This window comes from Bombyx mandarina, chromosome 22, assembly GCF_030267445.1.
Source record: "Bombyx mandarina strain Sakado chromosome 22, ASM3026744v2".
Taxonomy (NCBI): domain Eukaryota; kingdom Metazoa; phylum Arthropoda; class Insecta; order Lepidoptera; family Bombycidae; genus Bombyx; species Bombyx mandarina.
This window is the reverse complement of record NC_143228.1, coordinates 13,217,755-13,237,831: the sequence shown is the minus strand read 5'-3', so window position 1 is coordinate 13,237,831 and position 20,077 is coordinate 13,217,755.

The following is a 20,077-nucleotide window of genomic DNA, read 5'->3' as shown; positions in this document are numbered from 1 at the left end:
AGAAAACTGTGCCAATACAACTACTTTCAGTTATTAAATTAGATTATCTAATTATTTGCCCAAAGGTTGGGTAAAAGTAATCGCTTTTAACCGCAAAACTACACAACTTGAGCGTTACATGCTAGTACATTTCTATTTACGTTGTAATTGTAACTGGACCTATGTTATATTGTGCCCCTTTTTATTTACTCTAGATGCGTGAACGTGCACACCCCTCAGCCCTCGAAATCGAAAATTATATACCTCTGAGTCCATGTTAAACGTATTTCTGATCATATCTAAGACTTTAAAAATTTTAAACAACTAGGGTTTCATATCATTTCAAAACCATCAAACATTATTTTCTATCATTATTCAAACGAATTGATTGCAAAATCAATAAATATCAACCAATTGTTTAATTTTAACTTTAACCTGTAACAAGTACAAACTTTATCCGAAGCGAGCAACGGCCGTCTCCGAAATGGCAAAGTTTCGAAGTTATCTAAGCGGTCGCTGTTCTCAGAATATAAATACGAATGTTGAACGTTCTTTGATTGTAGCACTCCCAAGAAATTAAGACTTTAATTTAGACGTGATATACTTCTTGTGTTTTAATCTGGAGCAGGACGCAATCTTGTTATTAATCGTTTGCAACCAAGTTGCACCAATAAATCAATACAATAGAGGACGGAGGACAATAGGAAGATTAAGTGTAGTTTTTTTTCTTCTTTTATGTAAATTTTAAAAAATATATTATGTACGTAGTTAGTATATACAAACTGGAAGCTCCATTCATCTGTCATAATCCAACTTAATGAGGCGTTGTAAGATATTTCTAATAATTTGAAAATTTTTCATCAACTCGGGTCCACCCAATGCTGAATGTAGGTCTTTTCGAATGCACTCTGCCGGTGCCGCTCGAAATATACAAGTCTTCTTCTTCTTCTTCTTCTCAATCGTGTCACTCTTGACAGAGTGGTCGTGATCGTCATGCAGTGTTGGAACGGGCAGACTTGATGCGTCTCACGATGTCGCGCCATCTCTATCAACAAGTATCAACTGCTAAACTTAACTATAAGGAAACCTGGTATAAAGAAACCGCTCCTAAAGTCAAAGTCAAAGCAACAATAGTACCTACTACTACCTATGAGCTAATGCTCTAGCTAATTTAAGACTAAAATATGAACAAGGAGTGAAAATAAACTGCACATTAATTCTATTTTCTTGATGTTATTGACATCACTAAAGTATTATTATGTTTGAAAATTCAATTAGGGAAACTCACCTTATAAATTAATCGCATTAAAAACATCATTAAATTCAGAGCGGGACCTATAAGTACTCTCGTTTGAGGCCCCTTCGTAATTTTAATTAAGGTATTACACACACAGTCTTTAACTTTGGACAGCCAGAGAATTAATTCGTGCATTATTAATAAGCTATATTGACTTTTTCTTTTTTACAAAATTATATTTTCACACAAGCTAATGAAAAAGCTTTTAAAAAATCACCTATGTCATCACGTTGAGGCGGAGGGTGATGAGAGAGATGTGCTCCGCACCAAATGCTTCACTTTCCCACCTTAGCCTTTTCATGAGTTCTGTCTCATGCGAGGTTCGGATGAGGCTTGGGGAGCGACAGGAGGTTTTAGTCGGTTCGACTCCAAATGCCCCGGCCGCCATCCCCAGTGGAGGGCAGAAATCCCGCTATTTCATCCTGACCAAAAAAAAAAGAAAATGTCGTCAGATCCGTATAATTAAAATCCGTATCATTGAAATTTCCGTATAATTGAAACAATATTTACGGTTTATTAATTTTTTGTTGTCATATTATAAAATAACATCTATTTTTAAACATTCATAACATATTAGCGCGATATTCAAATATCGACGCATAATACCATATTCGTCCGTGATCACAAAAACTGTAACGTTTACGAAATGATATAATATTATGACAGTATGGGAATAAACAATGCGGGATTAAACCGAAAAAGTAACTTTAATTATGTTTACGTCTCAATAAAAACAAAAAAATAGCATACACAAAAATCTCGCCTAATGAATATGAGTAAGTGACGGACTCGATAAATTTAAAATGCTTTGTTAATTAAATATCTTGATATCGACACTTATCTTACACAGTACAACTGAACGTGATCAAGCAATTTTAATTTCAGATAAAAAAAAATGTCTTTACTTTAATCGTCCAGATCTACTCATAAATTTTTTCCTTCAAAGTAATTGCTAAAACGAGCATGTTTTTTTTATTGCTTAGATGGTTGGACGAGCTCACAGCCCACCGGGTATGAAGTGGTTACTGGAACCCATAGACTACGACGTAAATGCGCCACCCTCCTTGAGATTAAGTTCTAAGGTCTCAAGTACAGTTACAACGGCTGCCCCACCCTTCAAAGCTAAACGCATTACTGCTTCACGGCAGAAATAGGCAGGGTGGTAGTACCTACCCGCGCGGACTCACAAGAGGTTCTACCACCAGTACATGTGTACTTCCTCGGCTTCCAGCCACTATTTTTAAAGCCGATGCCTACTCTGAGTCGTAAGAATATCTCAGTAGCAATGGTGAAATAGTTTTTCTAACCTAAAGGTTTCTTTCTAGTGCGTTAAAACACTAGAAAGAGGCAGCCGAATTAAGAGTTTAAAAAATTTATAGCTATGACTAGTAGCTGCTACTAGGCATTGCGGTGTGAGCTGTGTGACATCGCGGAAATTCGGTCATAAACAACAAAATAACGTATTTAGCTTAAATTATCCGCGTATCCTAAATGTCATGTAGGCAAACATCGAACATGTAACCTTTACAAACAAACATAATATTTATGTTAAAGACAAAAATTATAACATGATTTTTAAAAGCAAACAAGCCATAACAATATGGAGGCTATTCGTAAAACAAAATTTACACATAAAATGTTATTTTTTACAAACAATAAGGTTGCTTTTGTTATTCATTGCTTCATGAAGCTTATTGTTTTGTTTTTATATCAAGTACAGTTCCGGATTTGTAGCTATAGCGAGACCATATATTTTCGAAGGAAAACACGTTGTTTGAATTTTAGGGTAATTATCCGCTTCTCACCGTAATAACGAACTGTACTACTACTACTAGGAACTAGTATAATGGCGATGAAATTACAGTTCGATCCAAAAAAAAATTCAAGGAATATACAATAGGAAAAAATATACAAGCGTATAGCTCTTCAATTTTTGCTAGGCGTAGACATGATTAAAACTTTTTCCCCTACCTAATCGTTAGTAGCCCAAGGGCTTATTCCAACTACGCGCGGACTGGCAGATGAACTCACGGTGACCAACCCGCAAGGACTTGCTAACACTACTCCCAGCAAAAGCAGCGCTTCGCCAAACTACCATCGAATCGGAAACGCGACCCACTAAGACGACCGACTAAGATCAGACGAGAAACTCAGTGGGCTGTTAAAACTAATTTCACAGTTTAATCCCGCATTTCTTATTTTCATAATAAAACCCTCCATCGTCCGTGAGAGCACGAAAACCGCAAAGTATTCTACCTATATGTCGGAAACAATATAATGATTATAATAAATGCGTAGTTTTAATTACATATGTATACAAACGCAGAGATAAACGGTGCGTATGATAAAATTGACTGTGTGTAATTACGAACATATATTAAGCAAATTCTCTTGATCTTCGAATAAAGGCGCATTTGTGGCGCATAAATAATGGTTATAACGGCAGTTTAATGATTATAAATCCTCCAAGCGATTAGGGAACTTTCAAACAATACTCCTTCTATGGCGTGTGTGAGCAAAAATGACACATTTCTCTTTGTAATAAATAGTATCAATAAGCAAATATAGTTAACATAACCAGACAAATATTGAATAATTTGACCGATAACTGAAATGCTATAGAATAACTGTTATCAACTGGTTTATAAATGAGGGAGGCTACAGTATTTGGGTATTTGGGTAAAATGGTCGCATTAAAATGTCACTGGGATTTTCATATCATTTCGCAAGGTAGGACTGCAAACGATCGTGTGGTGATGTTAATTTTAATTTTATTTCAAATTGTCCTAGATTTTACTGGTGATAGGAAGTATTATGAGTCCGCACGGAAAGGTATCGCCATCCTGCCTATTTCTGCCGTGAAGCAGTAATGCATTTCGGTTTGAAGGGCGGGGCAGCCGTTGTACTATAAAAACGAAGACTTAGAACTCATGTCGCAAGGTGGCTGACGGCTTTTACGTTGTTGATGTCTATGGGCTCTGGTGACCATTTAATAAAAGGTGGATTGTCAGCTCATCCACCTGTCTAAGCAATAAAAAAATAAACAAATTCTCTCTATGCTCCAGTAACCGCTTTTTATATGAGGACAAGAGATGACGTCTAACTATCTTGACACAAACGTGTGTTAAGTTATTATGTTATTAAAGTTATTTTATTACATTCATTAAATAAATCTAGAAAAACATATTCACAAATATATCGAAATTTTTTAATACATCCCAGTAGGCCTGTCTCGAAAATATTGTTCTAAACAAGTAAACAGATAAATTCACAAATTTTGTTATTTTCACGTTTTCTAAATATCTAAATTAAAACAAAATATAGTAAAACAAATATTTGAAATGTTAGTAAAGTAAAACGAAAGAGTTCTATATAAATAACTGTTAATGCAAATCTAAACGCTTCTGCGACCGCTGAAAATGCAAATCTTGAATACAGATAATGGAATATCGATGAGATTATGAATGTGGATTAAAAGCTGTGGTTAAAAGCCCGCTTCACTGAAAAATCAATGCTTTGCGGTGAGAAAATAAGTACTTAAAATGTATTTTGGTGTCATTGGAAAATATGATACTGAAAATATCATAATCATTTAAAATGTATTTTAAAGAACACGTGGAGTGAAATCGGTTTGTCGTCGAGTCTTTGCATCGGTCTATAACTTTATAGATCGCAAACAATTTTCATTTGGTTGTTCCGAACTGCCGGTGAATAGTAAAGTTTTTATCGTGTAGGTATGTTTGTATGTTTAATTATTTGGCAAGCTCTCCAGCCTAAGCCTTTCACAAATTTCTACATGTCAGGAATTATTCGATTCATTGCAGTTACGAGAGTGCTATTGTGTTATGTGGTATCTATTGTATATAATAATCAAATCAAATAAATTATACTGAAAAAAAAATCCGACTGCATTAAAAATAGTAACTAAAATGCGACAAATAATATTAATTCAAACAAACTGTTCTACTGTGTGGGTTGATTTATAAAAAAAAAAAAAAAGTATTATTAAATTTTTTGAGGTTATAAAAAAAAAAAAAAAACAAAAAAAAAAAAAAAATTCAAACAAATAATATTTCCCTTAGTATATATTATGTCCGTAGTATACCTTGAATATTAGTTAAACTTACTGTGACAAATTAAAAAAAATATTTTAACGCGTCATCACATTCAGTGCTACACGCATCCGTTTTCGGAAACTTCTGAAATACATTCTGTATAAATACTACAGGTCGATATTATAAAATTTTATTGCTATTTAGTTTATAATAAATAACAACCATCAATTATATTGAGACTGAGACGTAGCCCAAAAGAAATGGATTCAATCAAACTTAAGATGAATACAGGCCGGAGCTTGAGAATAATTTGAAAAGAAGAAAATTACAGTAAATTTGAATTGGTTTTTCGGAATATCGCAGCACCAGGTGCGAATCAATTTTAGATAGAGCTTTATTAAATTATCGCCACGGGCGTTCATTTTGTACCTTATAAATAAATATAAATATTTACTAACAATCACGCCACGTTAACTGGTCCCGTGCTGAGTTTGTAAAGAACTTGTATTACAGGTACCAGATAACGGAAATAAATGTAAGATTTTTATTATACCCATACATATATTTAATATACATCCATAACCCTGGAAAAGACATTTTATATTAATCATACAAATATCTTCCATTGGCGGGATTCGAACCCGCGACCCCCTTGTGTAGTGACCATGTCACTTACCACTACACCAGACGGCTGTTATGCTATTACCTTATGCTAGTTTAATGATTTATTAACAATCACAATTTACCATGAAGGTCTAATTAAGTTTTAGAATGTGTTACATGATAATAGTAGGTCTGTTAATAGCTAGAATATCATCGTTCATGCAAAGCTACTGCATGTTTTTGTATTTATTATATAAACGGATAAAAGACAGAAATGAGAACACCATTTTTTTCTCATGTTCGATTTATTGTTTAACCCACGGCCACTTGTCTCTTCGTGACCTCCAAAAGCTGTAGATACCCGCGACATAAAAACCATCAGTCTTAAAGTATGAAGTCGCAATCAAAATTAGAACTGTAAATTATCAGTTTTATTCACATAATTGATAGAGATTTTCATTAGTCATAGAAAGACGTTTGGAAATGCTTAACGACGAAGGGAAGTTCTTCCACTAAGCGAGTGATGTTGCGACAGTCCGAATGTTGTTGTTTGGAACTTGTTTAAATTCAAGATTATCTTGATAATGTCGCAAGCGAGATTAATGCGTCTATCAAATATCTTGTGTTCTGTGATGGCTATCTGCCACAGACGTTTTTATGAAAACTAGTGGTCCCGCAGTAGTCGAAATTCGACTATAATTAATTGGAATTGTAAGTTTGTACACTATTATGATTGTATTTTATACTTCTATAATCACAAATTTCGCCAAGACTACACTATAAAAAATATTAACAAAGGCAAACAATATTTAATCTATTCTCAATTTGACAACAGACGCCCAGAACAAAAGTTTGACAACAAATAGTATGCATGCGTGTGTGCGTCAAATACATGGTATGTAGTGTGTGTAATGTTTTTTTTTATTGATTTAAAGTATCTTTTATGCATATTTAAAAAAAAAATTAGCATTGTGCACTTCTTCTCTATATTCTCTATAAGTTTGGAAAATTTCATACTCCTCCGTCCGCGCAATTTTCGTAAAAAGGGATACAAAGTTTTTGCTTCACGTATTAATATATAGATAATCTAATTCGATAGGAATACCTAAATGACGAAGCAAAAAAGAATATTGGACGATTTTACAAAATATCGTCCAGGCTACAAAGTAGAATATATAAATAATAAATAAATAATATCTATACCGTTCCTCATGTGTCACAGTAAATCAATGAAGATAAAAAGCATTCTTTGTTTAGTCCTGAGAAAAGGGTTCTTTTTATTTATTTATGCCAAAGGATTTGCGATCGAAAACTAAATAGTTTTGTGACAAGAATAATCCATACTGTATTGTTTTAAGATAAATGACCTGCGAATAGACTTTCGTTGCGTTTTATACAGTATGTTCCATCGGGAATGCTCTGAGCAAATGTTTGAAAAGGTCTCCTTTTTCTCATGGAAATCGAACCAGAGTTGATTTGTACTAAATAGGACTGTTGTACTGAACAGTAAGTGTCGGATTATTCATTAGCATTTACATTCTGCACGAGCAAGGGTAACCACTAACGACCAAGACAAATATTTAATTATGTCATGTTTTTTTTAATTATCATTTCACAATTTTATTTTCATATTTTCCGATTACTGCTTTCGGGCCCTCGCGTCCCCTTATGCGGGTGCGGATCGGGCCTTGGGGCAACACCCTCTGCCCGGGTGCCCGGGCTTAGGCTCCCTGTCTATCGAGGCAGCAGTGATGAATTTTGCTGGCATGAATCCCATATGTGCTGGTTTGACTTCAGGTTGGAAGGATTGGCTTCTTTCTTCTCTTGCTTCTTCTTCTTGTCTTTTTTCCGATTACTTTACTTGGTAATTTTTTTTTATTGCTTAGATGGGTGGACGAGCTCACAGCCCACCTGGTGTTAAGTGGTTACTGCCCATAGACATCTACAACGTAAATGCGCCACCCACCTTGAGATATAAGTTCTCTCAGATATAAGGTCTCAAGTATAATTACAACGGCTTCTCCACCCTTCAAACCGAAACGCATTACTGCTTCACGGCAGAAATAGGCGGAGTGGTGGTACCTACCCACGCGAACTCACAAGAGGTCCTACCTTTTAGACTGAAACACGACAGCTATTCATACATATCTGTTCGGCTTAAACTCGTCAACCCAAGTAAAGCAATAGAAATGTAACAAAAGGAATAAGATGACATTAAGAACAAAAAAATTGCAAAGTATATGTGACGTCGTCACTCACGTAGACACGTACACGTGTAGCTACAGACCCTTGTAACTCAATTACACCTGGAAAAGGTGTTCAATTTTAACAAGAACTTTGTCCGTAAAACTTTACGAACAACGAAAAAAACTCATACCTACTTTTTTATCTAGTGCGAAGTGAATTATCATCGGATCTCATCGACTTCACAACAAGATTGTTGACACCCACCTTCCAATAAACATTAACTCTCAATCTAAGATGAATGTCATTAGCTTAGAGGATAAGGCCCCCGGAGTATTTGTATTGGTGTGACTATGTCGGAGTTCCCATTCTCGCTCACGACTCGGTCGTGCGCGGACGTGCTTTCCGATCCGTGGCCCGCTTGCGAGCTGCGTCTCTGAACTCACAGCTGTGCTCGACAGTGTAGTGACCGTGAATACATCGTGCTTACAATTCGGTAGTGCGGACGTTCCGATCCGTTGGTTGCTTGCGATCTGCGTATCGGAGTCCATTTTTGTGCGCTAAAGTGTTGTAACCGCGAACCCACCCTTTACCAACTGTCTTTTTCAAGGCAAAACCAATCGCTACGATCAGGCTTCCTGTGGCACTCACAGGCTAGCGATTTCCTAACCCTTCCCAAAACAACAGTCTTTTTCAAGACTAGACCCCCGCTCGCGATTCTGCCTGCTGTAGCATTATACAGCCCGAGCGGGTTCCTTTCCTTTTCCCCGCCGATTGCCGTTTTCACGGCATAGGCATTCCCCCCCCCCTGCTCCTTGCTGTCCTGCAGCACAGGGGGGTTACAAATCCTATCCGGGGCCTCGCCTTTCGGCGAGTTCAACAAAAGTCCCGGGGCCGCCCCCCCCGGGCAAGAAGACCGAAGCATGGAAAGTGAAAGTGAAAGTGTCAGTGACATTGTCGGGTTCCTTCGGGATAGGTACCCGTCAATTAGGGCCGAGTATCTCGAGTTTAGGGCCTCTCGTGGCAATCCTTCCCCCCCGCGTCCGTCGCCGCGTATCTCAAACGTGCCTCGGAGGCACGCCGCGCGCCCCCCGCCGCCGCGTCAAGTTCGAGCGCACGTTCCCACGATGCGGCTCACATAGCGCCTAACGCTACCCCCACCCCCGCGCCCGCGTCGACTACGTCATCGCGCGTTTCGTCCATCGCGACCTCGATCGTTTCGAGTTCAGGCTCCGATACCGAATCGGAGATGGATTTCGAATCCGCGTCAAGCCCTCAGCCTGGAACTTCGGATGGGTTCCAAACCGTAACGCGCGGTAAAAAGCGTACTCGCGCCGTGGAGTCCCGGAGCTCCACGACGAAGCAGACTAAATCCGCGACCGCCTCCCGCCCGCAGGTAGTCGTGACACCGGAGTCGGACTCCGCTCGCCGTGTAACCCCACCGCCGCGTCCCAAACCCGCGCCCGCTCCTAAAGTAGCTGCCCCGCCCCCGCTGATTCTCCAGGAAAAAACTGCGTGGAACCGCGTTTCCCAGGCCCTTCAGGCAAATAAAATTAATTATACCCATGCGCGTAACGTCGCGCATGGGATTCAGATAAAGGTCGCAACGCCGGGCGACCATAGGGCCCTCTCTTCATACCTCCGAAAGGAGAACATAGGTTTTCACACCTATGCTCTTCAGGAGGACCGCGAGCTCCGCGTAGTAATACGCGGAGTCCCAAAAGAGCTAGATATCGAGTACATTAAGGAGGATCTGACCGCTCAGTCCCTCCCGCTAGTTAGTGTGCACCGGATGCACAGTGGGCGGGGCAAGCAGCCCTACAACATGATTCTAGTAGCGCTAGAACCCACCCCGGAGGCCAAAAAGCCTATCCGGGATCTCAATCGAAGCCCCCCATAGACGTGGCACTCCCGGGCAGTGCTACAGATGCCAGCTTTACGGCCACTCGGCTCGTAATTGCCACGCGCGCCCCCGCTGCGTAAAGTGCCTCGGCGATCACGCCACATTAGATTGCTCGCGAGTTAGGGAAACCGCGACCGAACCTCCAAGCTGTGTCCTATGCCTTAAGCAAGGGCACCCCGCGAACTACCGTGGATGTCCTAGGGCTCCGCGTAAACGTCCGACCCACCCAGCCCCCCGAACCGTCGGCCCAAAGACTTCGGCGCCTTCAGTGCCGAAACCCGCCTTCGTGCCGGCTGCAGTTCCCACGGTCTCGGCGTGGAAAAAACCGCTGCCGTATACGAAGGCGGGAACGCAAACCGCACCCCCGCCCCCGCTCGTAACACGCCCCGCGCCCCAGCCCCTGCTCGCACCTCGCCCCGCGCCCGCGTTCCGCCCCCCGCAACCCTCTGCCGTCAACGACTTCGCGCTCGTGCGCGACTTCGTCACCGCTGTTAACTTCGACCGTCTGCGATCGTTCGCAGACGCGATACGTAGGTCGGTAACCCCCGAACAGAGACTCGCGGCCGCGTTCGATCACATGGACGTATACGAGTCCGTGTCCCGCACTTTATAAAAATCTTTACCGGTAATCAATGGCGCAAAAAGGTAGAGAAAAACCGTATTCCCTTACGTTAGCATTCTACAATGCTAACGGACTCGCGCGGCAACGCGATCAAATTTTTGAATTCCTCCGCGATAATCTTGTAGATATTCTATTAGTGCAGGAAACCTGTCTGAAGCCCTCGCGTCGCGACCCGAAAGTCGCGAATTACGTCATGGTTAGGAATGACAGACTCACCGCCTCCAAAGGCGGGACTGCCATTTACTATAGGCGGGCCCTGCACGTTGTCCCTCTCGATACTCCCTCGCTCTCACATATCGAGGCGTCAGTGTGCCGTATCTCGCTGACGGGACACCAGCCGATCGTCATCGCATCCGTTTATCTCCCCCCGGACAAGCCCCTTCTGAGCAGTGACATCGAGTCACTGTTCGGCATGGGAGACTCTGTCATCCTGGCAGGCGATTTAAATTGCCACCACACTAGGTGGAACTGCCATCGTACAAACGTTAATGGTAGGCGTCTCGACGCGTTTATAGACGACCTCACCTTTGAAGTAATCGGTCCCCCAACTCCAACATGTTATCCGTATAACATCGCGCTCCGTCCGAGCACTATAGACCTGGCATTGCTTAGGAACGTAACTCTGCGCTTGCGTTCCATCGAAGCACTGTCAGAGCTCGACTCAGACCACCGACCTGTCGTTATGCAGCTCGGTCGCCCTCACAACCCAGTCACTGTTACGAGGACCATGGTGGATTGGAATAAGCTGGGCACGTGCCTAGCCGAAGCCGCTCCGCCAATCCTCCCTTACGGCCCGGATCCGAATCTATCCCCCGAGGACACCGTCGAATCCATAAACATCATTACCGATCACATCTCTTCCGCGATCATTAGATCTTCAAAAGAAGTCGATGTGGAGGACAGCTTCCACCGCATCAGACTGTCCCCCGATCTTAGGAATCTCTTAAGAGTTAGGAACGCGGCAATCCGGGCCTACGATCGTCTTCCCACGCATTCAAACCGGATTCGGATGCGTCGTCTACAACGCGAAGTCCACTCCCGCTTAAGCGACGCGCGTAACGATAATTGGCATAGTTATTTAGAACAACTCGCGCCCTCCCACCAAGCATACTGGCGACTAGCTAGGACTCTCAAATCCGAAACTACCGCTACTATGCCTCCCCTCGTACGCCCTTCAGGCCAACCACCGGCATTCGATGACGATGACAAGGCTGAGCTGCTGGCCGATGCACTGCAAGAGCAGTGCACCACCAGTACTCAACACGCGGACCCCGAACACACCGAGTTAGTCCACAGGGAGGTCGAGCGCAGAGCTTCCCTGCCGCCCTCGGACGCGTTACCCCCCATTACCACTGACGAAGTTAGAGACGCGATCCACAACCTACAACCTAGGAAGGCACCCGGCTCCGACGGCATCCGCAACCGCGCGCTAAAACTTTTACCAGTCCAACTGATAGCAATGTTGGCTACAATTTTAAATGCCGCTATGACGCACTGCATCTTTCCCGCGGTGTGGAAAGAAGCGGACGTTATCGGTATACATAAGCCGGGCAAACCGAGAAACGAAACTTCTAGTTACCGTCCGATTAGTCTTCTCCCGACGATAGGAAAAATTTACGAACGGCTCCTTAGGAAACGCCTCTGGGATTTTGTTACCGCGAACAAAATTCTCATAGACGAACAGTTCGGATTCCGCTCTAAACACTCGTGCGTACAACAAGTGCACCGCCTCACTGAGCACATTCTGATAGGACTAAATAGGCGTAAACAAATCCCGACCGGCGCCCTCTTCTTCGACATCGCGAAGGCGTTCGACAAAGTCTGGCACAACGGTTTAATTTACAAACTGTACAACATGGGAGTGCCAGACAGACTCGTGCTCATCATACGAGACTTCTTGTCGAACCGTTCGTTTCGATATCGAGTAGAGGGAACTCGTTCTCGTCCCCGTCAACTGACTGCCGGAGTCCCGCAAGGCTCCGCGCTCTCCCCGTTATTATTTAGTTTGTATATCAATGATATACCCCGGTCTCCGGAGACCCATCTAGCGCTCTTCGCCGATGACACGGCTATCTACTACTCGTGTAGGAAGATGTCGCTGCTTCATCGGCGACTCCAGATCGCAGTAGCCACCATGGGACAGTGGTTCCGGAAGTGGCGAATAGACATCAACCCCACGAAAAGCACAGCGGTGCTCTTCAAAAGGGGTCGCCCTCCGAACATCACTTCGAGCATCCCACTCCGTAGTAGGCGCGCAAACACCTCCGCCGTTAGTCCCATCACTCTCTTTGGCCAGCCCATACCGTGGGTCTCGAAGGTCAAATATCTAGGCGTCACCCTCGACAGAGGGATGACATTCCGTCCCCATATAAAAACGGTACGCGACCGCGCCGCGTTTATTCTAGGACGACTCTATCCAATGCTTTGTAGTCGAAGCAAACTGTCCCTCCGTAATAAGGTAACTCTCTACAAAACTTGTATACGCCCCGTCATGACGTATGCAAGCGTAGTGTTCGCTCACGCAGCCCGCACCCACTTGAAATCCCTTCAGGTTATTCAATCACGATTCTGCAGGATAGCCGTCGGAGCGCCTTGGTTCCTTAGGAATGTGGATCTCCACGACGACCTGGAGCTCGACTCTCTTAGTAAGTATCTACAGTCGGCATCGCTGCGCCATTTTGAGAAGACGGCACGACATGAGAACCCTCTCATCGTAGCCGCTGGAAATTACATACCCGACCCAGTAGACCGAATGGTAAACCGTCGACGTCGCCCAAAGCACGTCATTACGGATCCTCCTGATCCATTAACGGTGCTTTTAGGCACCACAAGCACCGGTCACCGTCCTCGTCGAACCCGTCGCTTGCGACGAAGGGTTCGACGAGCGAACTAACCCATAGACACAGCCCACTGAGTTTCTCGCCGGATCTTCTCAGTGGGTCGCGTTTCCGATCCGGTGGTAGATTCTGCGAAGCACTGCTCTTGCTAGGGTCAGTGTTAGCAACTCTCCGGTTGAGCCCCGCGAGCTCACCTACTAACGTTAGGGCGAAGCTGAAATAGCCTCTCAAGGCTATCAGCATAGGTAGGAAAAAAAAAAAAAAAAAATCGGAATTCGAATTCCATAGACAGATTCCAGATGATTAACATACCAGATTTTATAAGCCTCTTATATTATAATTTTATAAGCCTTTAATACTAGCTGGTGGTAGAACCTCTTATGAGTCCGCACGAGTACTTACCACCACCCTATTTCTGCCGTGAAGCAGTAATGCGTTTCCGTGGGGCAGCCGTTGTAAGTATACTGAGACCTTAGAACTTATATCTCAAGGTGGGTGGCGCATTTACATTGTAGGTGTCTATGGGCTTCAGTAACCACTTAACATCAGGTGGGATGTGAGCTCGTCCACCCATATATGCAATAAAAGAAAAATAAAAAAAATGTTTGCCAACACTTAACACGTGCTTACCAACGACTATCACACATGTAAATAATGAAGACAAAATGTAACTAAAGTCAGTTTTTTCAATGTATAGTTTTCCATAGCCATCCGTTTAGCCATAAGCTTGCCTGCTGATCAACCCGTATAGCCGTAATAGAAAAAAACTTCAATTCTGACACGAAAAGGGTGTTCCATTCGCTAAAGTGGTTTTCCACGTTACCGGTGTATCCTACAAAGGAATGTGGAACCTAAAAACATTTTTATTGCTCTGTCTGTAAGTAAGTGTAAACCGTTTCAAACTTTTTCACTAGAAAATTCGACTACAAACTTTAAAAAAAAAATTGTGCTATCAAACTTTCCATGTATGTTTATTGGATAGTGGAAAGAAAATTTAAAGTTCATTTAACATTACATAAGTTTAAAAAACTAAGGGTTGTATTAATAAAATGTCTCATCTTGTCTGCGTACTGATAAAATCACTCAATCGATACAATTATAACTAAAACCTTTAATGTCTCGGCACGCTAATTGTTACTGGAGTCCATGGACAGCTTTAGTAGCTTTGAGACAAATTTGTGTCAATTTTTTTATTGCTTAGATGGGTGGACGAACTCACAGCCCACCTGATGTTAAGTGGTTACTGGAGCCCATATACACCTACAACGTAAATGCGCCACCCACCTTGAGATATAAGTTCTAAGGTCTCAAGTATAGTTACAACGGCTGCCCCACCCTTCAAACCGAAACGCATTACTGCTTCACGACAGAAATAGACAGGGTGGTGATATCTACCCGCGCGAACTCACAAGAGGTCCTACCACCAGTAAACTATTTCATGCCAGAGTAACTCTGGGAAGTCTGGATCGCATACCAGATTCGCCTAATTAATAATTGGTAAGTCGCCTAATTAATAATTATCGATACAAAACTATATTGTGTGGTTCACTCACTACACTACAATATCGATTGCATTATTAGAATAAAACGGTTAACCCGGCTTACACTCCTTTACCTCTGAAGCCACTCTGCCTTCGAGATTAAGTACATTACTCTGCGGACTTATAAACTTGGATACATGAACACCAAGCGGTCAGAAATGTAGGCGCTATAATAAGTTTCGTACCGAAAACCTTCTAGGCAGTCACGTACTTATCGGAACACTCCAACGGACTAAAGTTTGACCACAACTAAGTATCCGATGTGAATGTATCGGAAGGCTCTGCTGTTAGTTATGCTTCGGGAATGTTCAATTCTGTTCGGTGTTTGGATGCTTATGTAGCTGGCAGTACGTCGAGGGTTTGAGTTTGGAGTTGTAATTAACTTCGAAGTAGATCTAGTTTGATAGGATAAATGAATTTTTGGACTGTTTTTTTTTGTGTTATAATTGATGGAGTTTAAGCTTTGTATAACTATGTAATTCTATTTTACACTCCAAGAAAGATTTATACTGTAGTACTAACATACCACATACTATGATGCAGTGTGTCGTAGTCATCACATCAAAACGTGGCTGGGTTTTGATAATTTTAAAATACTTAGAAATCTATTTTCGGTATCATCAACTTCAACTTAAAAAGTCACCATGTACAAAATAGGAACAGAATATAATTTATAACAAAACTTTTAAAATTATTAACTACCAGTATATACTCGAAATAATTATAAGACTTAGGATGCGGGACGTATGCTTAGTTTTATGAAAGAAAACTGCATGTACGGAGATTCCAGTCACGTACTGAACTCTATAAGTTTGAAAGCTCGACTATATAACGGCATGATTTAACAAAAATATATCTGAAGGTTGTCGTTTTACTTCACCGAACTTTAATTGATATTCGATGCGTACGTGATACTAATAATAAATAACATATCGATAAACGTACAAAGTAAGAACTCTGTGACAAAGGCGCGTTGGCTCTTATCGCTTTTTGTTATACAGTAATTTTAAAATTTAAAATATAAAAGAAGCTAAAGCAAATACTAAAACAGATACTGCAACTTAAAGTAGACCACAGAAAATAGTTATCAATTTTTTTTTTATTGCTTATATGGATGGACGAGCTCACAGCCCACCTGGTGTTAAGTGGTTACTGGAGTCCATAGACATCTACAATGTAAATGCGCCACCCACCTTGAGACATAAGTTCTAAGGTCTCAAGTATAATTACAACGGCTACCCCACCCTTCAAACCGAAACGCATTACTGCTTCACAGCAGAAATAGGCAGAGTGGTAGAACCTACCCGCACGTACTCACAAGAGGTCCTACCACCAGTAAGTTATCAATTAATTACAAACAATATAAACACACATTTATTTGTAATTCAGTTAAATAAACCCGCAAGTGTCATTTAAGCTGCTATCCGACGGCTTGTTTTCGAAAAGCCAGAACTAACCTAATTAGCACTATAGTTTTGACGCAATTCGCGTAGTAATTTTGGAGGTTATAAGCTAAATGCGTTCCAATTACTTAACAAGTTAGAATAGCAGTCATTAAGCAATGCTGAACTGACACGCTTGGTCCAAAAGGCGTGAAGCATCCGGGGCGATTTTTGGACCATCGGGCAGTATTGCATAAAATTCTGAATGACCGACTTATCCTAATACTACTATAACTCCAAATACTCTTACTTATAGCCGATAAATCATATTCTTATAGATGCCAATGTATAGTATTTTATTTGGCAATGGCATTGTCTGTCCTTATCTCGCTCTTGTATGAGGTCAGCATAACATGTTTACTACCTCCATTACCCTCTGTCAGCCCTTAATTCATGCCTCTTACCCACGTCAACTTTCACTCAGCCTAATCTATTGTGTCACGAATGAATGAAAATGTAAACAGTGTGGTGGAAAATATAATGCCTACAAAAAAAAACACTTCAGTTTACTTCATGTTCTTAAGAGATCCTATAGTCAAATATACCATCCAAAATAGCGGTAGGTAGCGGCTTAGCTCTGCCCCTGGCATTGTTGAAGTCCATGGGCGACGGTAACCACTCACCATCAGGTGGGCCGTATGCTCGTCTGCCTACAAGGACAATAAAAAAACCCAAAATGAGACAAATTTGAACAAAAAATAATTTCATTGGAGAAAAAATTAGAAAAAGAATACTATATTATAATACTATATAAAGAATACTATAAATATTTTTTGCCAAATAGTCGAAGGATCAATTAAACTATATTGACACTGACACCTCAAAACTTAGGTTCATTCTATAAATGATATAAAGAAAAAATGTCTTTTTTGTATTAATGAAAATCAAATTATATTTTCAAAAATATACATTATTTCCAAAGTTCGAACATCAATGTTCGTCAATAGCTACTGGAAACAAAAATACAAAAAGCGTTTTAAAAATAATAATAAAACGGTGATGTTGAAATGTCTTTGCTTATGAATCGGCTTTTTTTTTTTTTAAATATTGTGTCTATAACTTTGTTTTAGTATAACGAAATGAAGCTTAATATAATGAATCTACTTAGCTTCGGGCACCCCCGACTGAAGCACAATCGGTCTAATTTGGCATTGATTAAGCATAACCTGCCAACAATAAACATTGCATAGCAGACGACACCGATTAGCTATCAGCGTGGAGACACGCCACAGCATATTCTGTGCCGGCTTGGTTTTCAATCTTATCACTTCCTATACAGTCGAATAAACCACATAAGTTCTGTGAGCCTAGCCAGAGTGAAATCTATTCATGTTAATGCTTTTAGAAATATACAAAGTGATCGACATAAAAAAAATTATATTTATAAAAAGTCGGTCACATATATTTCTACAAACGTGAATTGCAGTAGGTATGTCTTGCACACTAATTTTAATCTCAACGACATTGAAGACAGTTCAGAATGTATTACTGTCATAGAAATTAAAGATTAAACGACAAGAGCTCAGGGTGCTTAGCGCGAGTTTTTTAACGTTCTCGATAGCGTAAAAGTTAACCCAATTTTGTATGCAGTTGGAACAGCGCCCCTAGCGGCAAAAGTAGGCAAACGATCCCCATACTAATATGAGCTAACTTTTACGCTATCGAGATCGTTAAAAAACTCGCACTAAGCACACTGGTCATAATTTTTCAGGACTGTAATAACACGTTACGTGCTTTCCCTTTTTTAAGGTCTCCGGATATCAGATTTTCAATTAGGACAAAACAACAAAGGTATAAATAAAATTAAAGAACTGAATTTACAAAATATAAATATTCCACTCGATTCAAATGTCAGTAACAGACAATATCAGAAAATACCATGGTTTCCTGTTTTATATTCTTGTTGTTATTGTTTGATAGATCAACTCTATTTGTTTTTTTTTTTTTTGTAAATGGATGGACATTTCAAAAGATTACTAGTACATAAATATTATTAGCAATTTCAACTGAAGAGCCATACAAAAAGAATGTAACTGAACTAAAAACAAACGGTCGTTGAACTCATCTTGCAAATGGAATCATAATGTTCTAACTTCGATACTGAATCGGTACTTAAGATTATTTATTTTGACAAAACATTCAACTACTTTAGCTAATAATGCAAATTATATAAGTTTGTAAACTATTTCACATGTTCGAAGTATCTGATTTAGTCTCTTTAGTTCGTGAACTTGAACATTATAACTATCATACTTAGAATAATAGCGTCGGTCTACCGAGCAATATCACCCGCTAGGATACGGTAGGCAGCGGCTTGGCTCTGCCCCTGGCATTGCTGAAGTACATGGGCGACGGTAACCACTCACCATCAGGTGGGCCGTATGCTCGTCTCTGCCTACAAGGGTAATAAAAAAAAAATCCTTTGTCGTTCCCTATAATACAGATGGAATTTAATTATTTCCGGATACTATGATCGTCCCTAATACTTCATTACACAAATGCATATGGCTTAAAGATCTCGTTACCAGGACTAGAAACCTTAAAAAAAACAAGTGCACAACTAACATTTTTAATTCAAGCCTGCGTCATCGATATTCAAAACCGCACGAAAATCTATTCGATATTCGAATATTTACGTATTAATTATTTCCGCGATCAATGAATCTTTCTAATAACTATTTTATATAACTCCGTTGTATTATTTCATTGGAACTAAAATTATTACGCTCACAATTATGTAATGAATATTTTTTGAGGTATTTAGTTGTAAGTAACAATTTGTCATGTTTATATTCACCCCAACATCAGTTTGCTGGAAAAAACCTCAAATAATAGAACCTATTTATTACACAATAAGTATTTGTTTGTTCAATATGAATCACAAATCAATTTAAAATAGAATTCATTAGGCTACGTAATATTATATGATATATAATTTAGCACTCCGTTTTATTAACATTGGCTGGATCAAATCAAAAGTGAACCAGCATCATTGTGAGAAATGCACTCATGCAGATCGAATATAAAACGCTTCCATATGAATTCATAACTATTCAATATCATGTGAAATTACGAACGTGATCCGAGCATTATTATACGATGCTCTCAATTCTTGTTTTCTGTCGTCAACGTTTTTTTTTCACGATATTCAGGGCCTTTCATAGCGGTTTTTGTTCCTTAATGTTTTTAGAGTTAACGAGGTTCCATTGTTGGTTACCGATGAACAAGCGAAATGGGGTTTTTCTTTCGGTGTTCTAAATTTAAATACTCGGAGTTCTTTATTTTTGAGACCCGATCCACGTAATATATACAATCTATATATTAATACGCGAAACAAAAACTTTGTAGGTACTCTTTTTTCATTCCTTTCCATTTAATTTTCCACACTTATAGAGAATATAGAGAAGGAGTGCGGAAGGCTATTTTTTTTATAATTATGCATAAAATATACATTAAATCAATATCAATCATCATTGTAATAAATTAAAAAAAAAACATTACAAACACTACCATGTATTTGACACACGCACACACGCATATATGTATACTCTTTTGTTTATTGTTAAAGTCTGTGGTCAAATTAAGAATAGATTAATATTGTTTGTTTTTAATAT